The following is a 12,085-nucleotide window of genomic DNA, read 5'->3' as shown; positions in this document are numbered from 1 at the left end:
ATTTTTGAAGCTATATTTAATTCTAGATACGAACGCGTAATTATTAATATGCTTTCTCTGTAAATTCTTGAACTGTCAAAAATATCTGTTGCTTAGATTTTAGAATTTTCTTTGCGAATTTATGTCGACAACACAATGTCAATATGAATTCGCAATGATAGATTCTATTGTTTGCATTCTCTCTAAAGTTTAATATCGCGTGGCTTTTGAAATGTTACTATTATAGTCACAAAATTGAGTTTGAAAATAATTCTAAATAAATTATTGAACCGTCAAATATTTAATGCTTAGATTTTAGAATCTCTTATGTGAATTTATATCGATTATATCAATTATATCGGTAGATTCTGTTTATTCTCTTTAAAGTTCATTATCGCTCTTGGGTTTTAGAATTATTATAATTAGAATTTAATTTGAGATACTACAACTATTAATAATGTTGGAGTAAATTCATAGTTACGTATATCTCAAGTTTATAAATTAATTTATCGCACTCTCAAGTGTTATATCACACTTCCCTTACTATTTCACTACGCTCACTGTACTCTTGGCCAAGTTTTTCTGAAAAAATGCCACCGTGCGGCGTTTACATAATCCGGCACGAAGCTCAGCGTGCGTGCGGAATCCGTCACGCGGTTCTCGCAAATTTGCGGCTAACCACGTGGGCGGCTGATATTTTCGGGCGCTTTCATGAACCACGGAGCAGAAATTTATGCGGACCCCTGGGAATGCGTTCGCGGAAGCGTGAGAGAAAGCGGAAGGAATACGACAACTTTAATCCTCGGTTGTTAGCGCGGCTTGCACGACACAGCCGCTCACGTAGAGCATTTTACACGCCACATTAGGAAATAAAACGTTATTCTTGAGGCAGTTGGTTTTTATATATCTCGAAGTTAGTTTTTATATCTCGAAAAGTTAGATTGCTTTGTAAGTGGGACGACTGAGGATATCTTTCTGCGAAGATATTGTTTCGAAAAGCGAATCTATTGTGTTTAGCATTAAATTTGGCTTATACCAAAATTTTGATTACACACGCATTGAAAATTCGCCAAGATTTAATCTAATGATTTAACTAAATTTATAGTTATTTTTTACATATATATATATACTAATTCTTTATATATATGATACAAAATATAACACTTATCATAAAACAATTTTGTTTTACATGATATAATGATATAATGCTCTTATCGTAAAACAATTCTGTTTCACGTGACATTCTAGCATTATCATTATTCTCTTTAGTATAGAATGAGGATTTTCGAGAGAAATTATTGTCGAGTTAGTAGAGAGAGAACATAAAATATTTTATGAATTATATTTTTTTTAAATATAAATAGAATCTTTTTTTTATATTTTTTAATTAATTGCAATTAATTGTAATTTGAGAGCATAATAATCAAATATTCTCATTAATTAATTATAATAATTATTAAATACAAAATGTTTAATATTATAAGATAAAAAATTGCAAAAAAAAGAAGCTGGACAATTTTTTCTCGAGAAACATCAAATTATTGAATTGACATTAAAAAAAATCATTAGATTTAATCTTAGAATATTTTGTACATATTTGCAAAAAAAACTTTTGGGAAAATAATGGGTATAAGTTTGCTAGATACACGATGCGCTAGTTTGCAAAGAGTCAACCAAATGAAGATGCTTACGCTAAGTAACACTTTCGTGCAGCTTCTCTTCGTCTCTCTCTTTTTCGTCGCGTCATTCTCGATCCCTTCCTGCGCTGCTCGTCCGTCGAACTAAGTAGATTACTCAACAAGTGGCTGCCAAACCTTGCACGGTCACCGACCGCCACAGTTTTAACGCCGAACGTTTTCCGTCACTCCATGATGTAAATCGAACTGTCGTCGAACTTTGAGTGTCCGTGTATTTAATTAGTTCACTCTACTAGTGATATTAAATCAACACGAAAGCGACGTAAATTAATAATTTTATGTATATACATATATAACTTTAAGATTCAATTATATGTATAAGGACGAATATATTTTGAAAAATTCAACAATTAAAAGCAATTTAAAATACAATTTATTTTTTTAAATTTTATTTGCATCAATAGCATGTTTTAGTATTCCTTGAGACATGCTTAATTATCACTCAATTATCGTTTGATCGATCATTATTCTCTGAATACTATTTGATGATTAATTCATTTATTCAAGATAACAAACACAATCGCTGGATTTCGCAAGTTTACCATTTCTGTAATTCGGTCAGCGGGAAAAAGCTAAACGCGCGGGAAACGAGAAATGCGTCCTGTATATATAGATTCGATCAAGTAGGTTAGTAGAAATCATTCTATACATCGTAGTGGTCTAACAGTCGCAAACGCGCGGCGGAAGTTTCGTCGTGAATATTACATACCGGCTGCAAACGGTAACGATTTCTTTCAGTCGAGGGATTGCCGCAAACTAGGTAGACTGCATTATCGGTCTTATAGACGGAGAGACAGACGCGAAATGTCATCAGGGAACGATATCTTGATGTCAGAATATTAAATATCGCAGTTGGACGAAGTACATTCGTTTCAATTTAGGATAAAAAATTCGAAAATTTGTTAGAAAATCGGCATTAGTGTAAAAGTAATATTTTTTTATATCAAATTGAATCTAATTTCTGTTAAAGCGAATAATCTACAAATGATGAATATCATATTCTTTTTATAAATTAATTTTCTTTGTAAAAAGTATAATAATATTGTATGTTTAATTTATGAAAATAAAGATATAACCGTTTAAGCAATTGCGAACATTGCGTGACATTGGAGATAGTTAAATAAATTCCCATGGGAGATGTCGGGAAAGAGAAGAGTAAATTCGCGCGCAAGATTTCAGTCCGCGCTTCCATACACGCTACATTTTTCAAGCATTGAATTTCCAGCTTGTATTTCAGACGGATTTCCAATTTATCATCCCGCCATTATACACATTACTGCACTTGTTATTCTTATATCATGGTATACTCCTACTACTTTCTAAAACTCCAGCCTTTCTTTCTTCACCTTTTCTCGGTTTCTCGGTTTCTTTCAACCGCGACGGATTCGCCAGACTCCTTACTGCTTCTTTTTCTCCTGCCTGCTCTTTTTTTCTCGTTCCTCCCACAGTTTCGTCTTATTTCCCTTTGTCTTTACCTCTCTTTCCATCTCCTTTCATCTCTTATTCTCTTCTATCGACTAAACATCCTACGAACCTTTGCCGTAGCCGAAGGTACTAAAGTTGAAGGTACTGATGGCCTTGCGCGCCTTTTTGCCGTGAGACTTCTTCCGGTACAGTCGCCGTCAACATTGCAACATCTCCGCGTTATATTATTTTGAAATAATCGGAATCGGACTATAAATTGTTATTATGAGAAGATGATAATTTATTAACAAGCAAAAGCCGGATATTAACTCTAAACGCAATATTTTGAAATCTTTTTTTTTATAAATATGAAAATGGATATCTAAATCAATATATTCAAAAAACAATTAGATATCATTGCTTCCTTCATTAATTAATAAATATTTTGAAAATTTAGTAAATATTATTCCATAAAATTTGCAATCTTTTTTCTTGTTGAAAATTTTTATATTTACTATTGTTTTTTTTATTTATATAATATATTTTTTTATTTTTATTACTTTATACTTAATTTATTAGTATTAAAATTGGAAGAAACTATTTTTTATTCATTATAATCATTAAATATGATATAATTTTTGCTTCTTGAAAGAGTCTTGAGATTTAATTATGCAGTATGTTTTTCGTTGAAAAGAATAAAAGAAATTAAACTAAAATTTTATTTAGATTAGTTAGATACATTCAATCTTCCAGAAATGATGTAAAGTTAGTTCGAGTTGAATTAGCTCGATAAATTGACGTAGAACCAATATCGGAATGTACTGTGCAAATGCATTCTTATTTAACCGCTGCTAAAAATAAAATATGCAAACTTATTTTGAGACACGATTGCCCATGCGCTTGAATGCAAATACGTACGCGCATGTAATTATGCCCACGCGGATCGATTAAAAAAGATGGAATTGTCGAAAGCGAATATATCGTGGGATGTGCATGAAAAATATCAACGATATAGACCCTGATTGGAAACTTCGATATGCGTACAAAATATTTTAGGTCAAACACTTTTTTTATAGATGAGAGTTGTAATAGTTCAGAGAATTGCTATTGATCCAGTTAGCTTGCATCATGTGATAGAGGCCACGATATTAAAATGTTACTATAAATGGTACCCTAGAATATCACAAATAAACATTGATGAATGAAATTTTTAATTAATTTTTATTTATAGATACGTTTGTACGACGTTTATAAAATTTATTAGTATGTTCATAAAAATGTCAAAACTCACTTAGGCACAAAACGGTGATGAATAAATCTGCTGGACGAATAAAGTACTGCAAAGATGTATTTATTAAAAATTAACGTATCGGGATTTATTAAACGATTTATTAAAAATCTTTAAATATATTCGACATGTAAAACATCTCAGATTCTCTTATATATTACTTTTTATGCAGAAAAATAGCTAATTTAAATTAAATTTTAAAAGTATTGACCGATATTATAATTATATTTGTTTTTTAATTGAACTTGAGTGGTGATCGCCAACTATCGTCGCAGGTAGAAATGTAACGCGGCGCACGCGCGCACGTACATCATTACGCGTGCATCCTGCACTCGTCATACGCATTATTCCGCGGTGGTTTATGCGTCACGTCGTATTCGTTTGTGCATCCATCCCCACTCTGACCTCGACACACATGCATACGTGCGCATAGCGCATACCCGCTTCCCCTGTCGCTCTTTCCTTCCTATTTGTCTAATAGTACGTCCGCGTGTTTCTCGCTGCGACAGCACGCGTATGCGTGCGAATTCCCTCGGTGAGGGGAGGAAAATGAGCAGGGAGGAGGGAAGCGCTGTTGCTGCGCTATAGAAATTGAAGGGTTGCACATTGCGGGGGACGGCGGGGTTAGGCGCGTGTGTAAGCGACGTGTTAATGACATTACGTAATACCGAGCAAGCCAATCAATATGGCAGACACTGTGTGCACTCCGATGTACGTCATGTCTCTCCGCGCGTTATTGCATCGGGCAACGTCAGTGTCGCATTCGAGTGTCCACGTGCGACATGGGGCTCGTCGGTTCTCGACGCGTAGTCCAGCAGTCGAGATTTGTAAGATTTGATATGTAAAACATTCCTCTCTGACGGGAAATTCCGAGATCGAAACATTGAATCGATTTCTTACGGAAATGCATTGTCCTTGTTATCACTAAATAAAGCAACGTGTCCGAACATATGAAACAAATTTCTTCTCTTCCTGAGAATAATATTCTTGCAATATTTTTATTTTGTAAATCCTTTAAATAGGAAATATTAGATCTTTGTTTTGTCATATTGTTCAATTCTTAGTTGTTAATATTAAATGTTTAATTAATATTAAATCGAAAATCTATCGCTACGTATATATCGTTGAGATTACATCGGGTATGAAAATAAATTACCGTTTTGTTATCGGAAAATTTATGGTGATTTGAATTTGCAACAATTGCGTATGAAAATAAAAAGACGAAAAGTGATTTGTGGCTCGAGTCAAAAGTCGTAATTCGGTATACAACGATTGCAAGGAAAGTCTTCGAGGAAATGCAGAAATAATTGCAAACGAGGCATGTCCGGTACAACGAAGTGACAGTCGCGGCAGGATGCAACGGTATGCACCGCTGCACGACCATGCGCATTGGACAGGTCGAGGGGGAACGATCGCATGGTTGCGCAATCGATCATTGCGTGTTAGGGCCCGTTTCTACGTGACGAGGTGTCACGACATTTCGCTGTCATGTCCAGAGCCATAACTAAAGTCGAGCCATAACTAAAGTGAGAATAAATTCGCGCGTTGCCTATATAAAAACTGAATTAATTAGAACACGAAATAATTAATTGGAAATTTTTTATAATAAATTTACAAGCACATTTATCAATTTTCAATAAGAACATTATTTAGAAGAGCACATTTATAATATTTAATAAACATGTTCAATATTATAATGCTCTTTTGTAACTGCCCTAGAAATTAAAACTCTATTAATGCGAATCTGCAAAGTTTTCTGTAAATTAATTGAGTTGCTTTTATAGTTTGTGAAAAATTTGAACATTTTTTTTTATTTAAATATTATTGTTCTCTGAAATAAATGTATAAGAAAATTTGAAATTAATCGAGGAACACGCGAGGGATTGAACGTAACACGATAATAATTCCGAGACACTTTGTGTATGGAAGCCTGTGGGCCAGTCGCTGATTATCATTACCGCAAAGTGAGTCTCCTCGTGTTGCTTTGCGCAGGATTGCGTGCTCGATCACGTGCTGCGGCTTACGCACACGTTTGTCATGCGACATAGCGGGAAACAAGTTTCCCTGGTTTCAAACGCCCACGGAGACAATCAGCTGATTCCTGTCAGGTTTTTAAATCCACGATTAGCACATATGCATATCGCGTATATACACACTAATCCTTATACGATAGTATATGCGTAGGCGATTCTAAAATTTTTTTTACTACAGAGAGCATATCAAATAGCATTTATTATGATGCATTCAAACAAAGATTAAATATACATTAAAATGCTTTTCTTTATTTCATTTTTTTAATTACAAGCAACAATATTTTCTAGTAAAACAAAATCAAAATCCACAGATTTTATATATCTTGTTCGATTACGAAACGAAAATTGGCTCGATTTTTGCTACCAATCATACTTTGTTGACAGATTGTTCGATTTTTGCTGAAATTCTATTGACGTCACTGAAAAAAATATGACAGAGCCTATATCAAATCTGTCATTTTCTGCTAACAAAATCTCTAATAAACGTTCTGTGAAATCGATAAATTTAGCTATCTCTCAGCATATTTCTATTAATATTTATTTTCAATTATTTTATTTTTTTCGAATGAAATTTTGCTTATAATTCTATTGAGAACTTTTCTTACGACGCTTTGTTCGATAAAAGTATATACACGTATTTTTTTCTAACTGATAAACATCAGAAACACATGAATGTCAATTTCAACTTGATGTTTCTTTTAATAGGTAGATAAGATAAGACTTATTACACGCGAGAAGTTTAATTGCGCGCGAATGTAGAATGATTGGCGACGTGGATATAAAAAATGTTCTATAAATCAAGTTACGTCCTTCTTCCGCATATTATAAAAACGAGATCTTTGATATATGCAGTTTCATGTAACTACACTTCTAGATTACTTCATTGTCCGTTGAAGGAAACAGGAAACCATGTGTCCAGTAATGTCGTTCTTATGAATATCATGCAACTACGAGTTACTCAGTCTGTGCCTTTCTTCCATTCACGTCATCAATTTGTCGAAATCGTGGCAACAAGAGCTCGTGCGCGTGAACGTGTTGCACGGTAGAAAGTAATGTGTCAGGTAGACCTACGCTACATACCTGCCTACGAGCGTGTTCGCAGGTGGAAAAGAAACATCTTTCCTTACATCTTCCGCCTCACCCCTCGAGCAGTAAGTGCGTCACGCGTGCATGCATGCGTGATCGATCGGTGTCGCGTGTGTTGCGCCGCGTGCGCGGTCACGTGCCGTGTCACGAGGAGAAAATGACGACGTCATGAGAAAACTTTCAAGAATTATACGCGTGTAGATATGTATTTAACATGTGCGTATGGGACGACACGTGCTACGTTGCTAGCTTCTCGCGTAAACTTTGATAATAACTAGTGAAGAAAAATATCACGTTATCACAAGACATACAAGCTTGATCTCGGAGAAATATATTTAACATTTATATATAACTTTCTGATTTTTTAACATTAAATTAAAGGAGTTGCATAGTAGTTGATATAGTTTAATCTATATTAATTAATGCGAAATACATTTACTTTTCTTAGATATACATCTTTGAATATATAATCTTATAAAAAACCACATCTTGTAAAATCATATCTTATAAAACAGTTGGTGTATAGTTTGTTTCATGCAAATTATTTGCAAGAAAAATTGGTCTTTATTATTTCTTTGAACTTATCTTTTATCGTATAATTCCTCTTATCATATTTTTATCATACAGTACCTTTTCGTAGATCGTAAAAAAGTTGTCTGATCGCTGTTTCACGAAAACGCTTGCTCGATACATAAGTTCGTAAAGTTCGTTTTACTCGGTTATTTCGTGATTACGTTTGCATTCGCTCAAATGGCTTACATCCGCGCGAACACATTTGGCGAACTATGTTAAATCACATCTTACACGATATTCACGGCTCGAAATCATCACCGCACTTTCCCGTTGAGTTTGACCTCCTTTGCTTTTGACCAATTGCAACGAGTTTATTCTACTCCGAAAAGGGAAAATGTCTATCATTCTATTTCTTGCAAATTGCATTGTTCAAGAGATTGGAAATTCGATTATTATATCTTTCGAGAGATTCTTTTTTCGATATGTTATGGAACAAGAAGTCCTTGTATCATAAAGAATCGGAGCAAGATGAAGTAAAAGCGGAAAGAGTAACTTATATCGCGTTATTAATATTATATTTATCAAGCTAAATATTAATATATAATTACTATGATAGTTGTACATTATTGATATTACTCAGTTAATAATCCGACATTTAAAATAATATTAAGTTACTTTCCAGCTTATCTCTGTAATTTTCTTTAGCTTTATTAAATAAGTTTAGCTTTTTATTAATAAATTTTTTATTTGTCAGAGATGTATATATATATATATATACATACACACACACTATTATAAGAATTTTTCATTTGAATTTATTGTACATTTGTTTTACTATTTTTTCTTTATACTAAATTTATACTCGCACTAGACGAGTATAGTTTGGTATAAAAAAACATCAGTCTTGGAGTTTTTTCGATCATCCCCATTCGATAATATCTTGACTGTTTGCTTCCATATTCATGTACATTAATATCACAAGCTTTAAGATCGATATATGAACGAACCTCGGTTGTACAAAGAGCTCGAAGATGTTTTTGCGTAGATGCGGACGCATCGATCGATAGTCACTTTATCAGAATACTGGAACTTACTCGTTCGATTAATTGAGGAAGGAAGTAAGCGATGAGTTTTAAAAGAAAGTTTTGTATCTCAGAATTAGATTAAAAATTTGCGAAAAAGACAAGAAATCTATACAATATACGTGTTTGGTTTCTTTCTTGTAAAATTAAGATCCAGAAATTTTATTCGCAAATTTTAATTATTAGTATTATTTATAAATTAGAATTATTTCACGTGTTGAAAAGAAAATGCGATTAATATAAAAGTATTCAAATTAGGTCGCGCTGTAAATATATGTAATTATACATAGAGTTGCATATATTTGAGTATCGGTATATTTTTATATAATTTAAATTCTTCATATACATTATATATTATTTTTAAACTCTTAATTGATTTATTTTTGAACTGTTAATTGATTTATTTTTGAACTCTTAATTGATTAATTATTTAAGTTGCATTTTCTCTGTTGCTCGACGATACGAACGATTATTATCATAGAAATATTGTTTATATAATTCGCTTTTTTTTCATTCTGGATGATTTATGCGGGACCATGATCAAGAGTGAAATTCGTGCGAATTCGCTTTAAGAAATGTCGAGGGTGCGGCAGCGACACCGAGGACGTAAATCAGACGAAACTGTACCGTGGAATTAAAGGACTCTCCACCGGCCTTAATGAATGTACCGCCGCCACTAATTAGACGTCCTTAGTGCCGCGCGCGTCGCTTTATACCGGGAGGAAAGAGAACGGAGAGAAAGTATCGTCATAACCGCTATTCATAAGCGATTTAGGTTGCGAATTACGAGCTGAGAAGCTAAAATTTTATTGATAAGGATTAAGCAGTTTATATATTTAGATGCAACAAGTAAACATAAATTGATTCTAATTTTTAAATTTTCTAGATTGAAATTCTAAGAAAGTTTTATTAATTGTTAAAATTATTATATTGATTTCGAAATCACTTTTTTCTGCTTCCGTTTCTTCTTCGGTAGAAAGTGATAGTAAAGATATTTAGCGTCCCATATATCTAGAAATCTACGAGACTAGTGTTGTTTGGGTGCACCCGTTTCCTTGACATCGAAAGGCAAATACATATCTACAAAGGCAAGCATTGAAGCTTGTAGAGAACGGATCGTAATATCGATACATACATTAGTTTCTCGTCTATCATATCGCTGGCGTTCGGCCGATCGGTCAATCACTGTAGTCAAACGTCAACGTAACAGGTTGCACCGTTGAACATCGTTTGAGGGTTGGTAGTTACCTCGACCGGTTCCCTTCAGGGGTCGAGAGTGGGTACGGATTGCAAGCAGACACAGTCGGAGTAATTTCTATCTACGAGGGTCGCTGGAAATGGTGGTTGTTCCCTTTCCCCTCTCTTCTCCCTATTTCTCTCTCCCCTCCTCTTCTCTCTCTCTGTCTCTATCCTTTCCAGAAGGAATCTAGATGAAAGGCTACTCTCTAAAGCTAAGGACCCTTTGCTCTTCGTCCCTCGTCGACCACAATTCTGTCTTCGAAGACCGATTATGGATAATTATCCGCAACCTATTACGCGCTAAAATCTTGTCACTGCGATTATTGGCGGAGCGTGAAGAAGCTGCTTTCTGTGTGATGCCATGACATTGAATAGAGCACTCGACGCTCGCCATCATCTTCGAGTATCGACGTCGAGACTTAGTACTTGACGAACTGAATCTTTGCCGTATCGAGAAATCTTAGAATGATAGAACTATTATTATAGAGCTATATTTTTCTCACTTTTTTTATTGGAAACGATAAAATTATTTATCCAGCGTATCATATAATCATATTATTTATCTTTCAGCGTATTTTTACTTTTAAGTGATGAGTATTATTACTTATTGATAGCTATTACAACATATAAATAATCAACAATGAGGTTCTGTAGTAGCGAGACGAGATTTACTTTTTTTTGAGTACGAAAAGTGAATGTGTAATAAAAAAATTTGATGTAGAAATTTTTTAAATTGCAGAATTTGGAATAATGCATTTTAACTTTTCGTAGAGATTGAAATTTAAAACTTAAATCTTATTTCGGATTTTCGGATTTTTTAGAATTTTGATATTTGGAATATTATGATGATAGAATATTTAAAATTAAAATTTTAAAATATGTATTTCCTGAAACTTTAATACTTTAAGAAATTCAAATGTGGTTTAAATTTTAAAATTATAAATTCCACACATATAAGACTCGAAATTTATAAATCAAAATTTCGATCATCGAAATCATTTTCCAACAGAAGGAAACAGACCGATAGAGACAAAGAGAAAAAGAAGCGGCAAGAAAGAATATTTCAAGATTACATTTCATATAAATATTGGAAATGTTGTAACTATCTTGACTATACTAGTTAAATAATATAGGTAAATTGTACCGTGTGTGTTCACTAGATACATTGTACTTTCTGTCGCAGTGCAGCTTTGAGCGCTGTAATAAGCCGAAGAAAGATTAGCTATCCATCTAAACAGCTGCTTTACAATCCGCAATGTAGGGCATTTAGTTAGCACCGAATCGGTTGCGGCATTATTTCTGCGCAAAGTCGCGACAGCCAGAATATTATATTCGACGCGGAATTATGCCATCCATCAAAATACCGATGCCTAGGATAATTGATGCCATCGGAACGGCGACGCCAGTCACGCTAGACAGCGCATGGCGTAAAATTGAATATCGATTAGACGTTCGGAGAGGGTTCGAAATGGGGCTCGCCGCGTTAAAGTTATTAATTCCCCTCGCAAGCAAAATCTCGCGATTAAATGGCAGCAACAACGCCCGGTTTGCAATGTAAATTCGCCATTAGTTAGTCTCTCTCCTAATTAATTCTTAGTTTCGGTAAAGTTAACTATGCAAGTATTTTAAGACTTCGAAGTTCCAAGAGATGTTAAGGTTTCGATATTTTTAGAATAATAACATCCCAAAATGCTGAGGACTTAAAATATTAATTTTAATACGCATGCAATGTCTGTTTTCAGATTTTAATGTTCGATTATTCAA

The 12,085-nt window shown here is 33.9% G+C and overlaps 1 protein-coding gene across 6 annotated transcripts in view; it reads left to right on the top strand.

The window, feature by feature from the left end:
* The window catches only part of Rbp6 (RNA-binding protein 6), a 620,420-nt gene that overhangs the window by 49,461 nt on the left and 558,874 nt on the right, over nucleotides 1-12,085 (top strand). The gene's annotated exons all lie outside the window — the stretch shown is intronic.

This window comes from Camponotus vicinus, unplaced genomic scaffold, assembly GCF_025532165.1.
Source record: "Camponotus vicinus isolate PSW18456_S1 unplaced genomic scaffold, iyCamVici1.0 SCAF_11, whole genome shotgun sequence".
NCBI classification, from domain to species: domain Eukaryota; kingdom Metazoa; phylum Arthropoda; class Insecta; order Hymenoptera; family Formicidae; genus Camponotus; species Camponotus vicinus.
The sequence above is the reverse complement of the archived record's forward strand: the minus strand, read 5'-3'. Positions and strand labels throughout refer to the sequence as shown.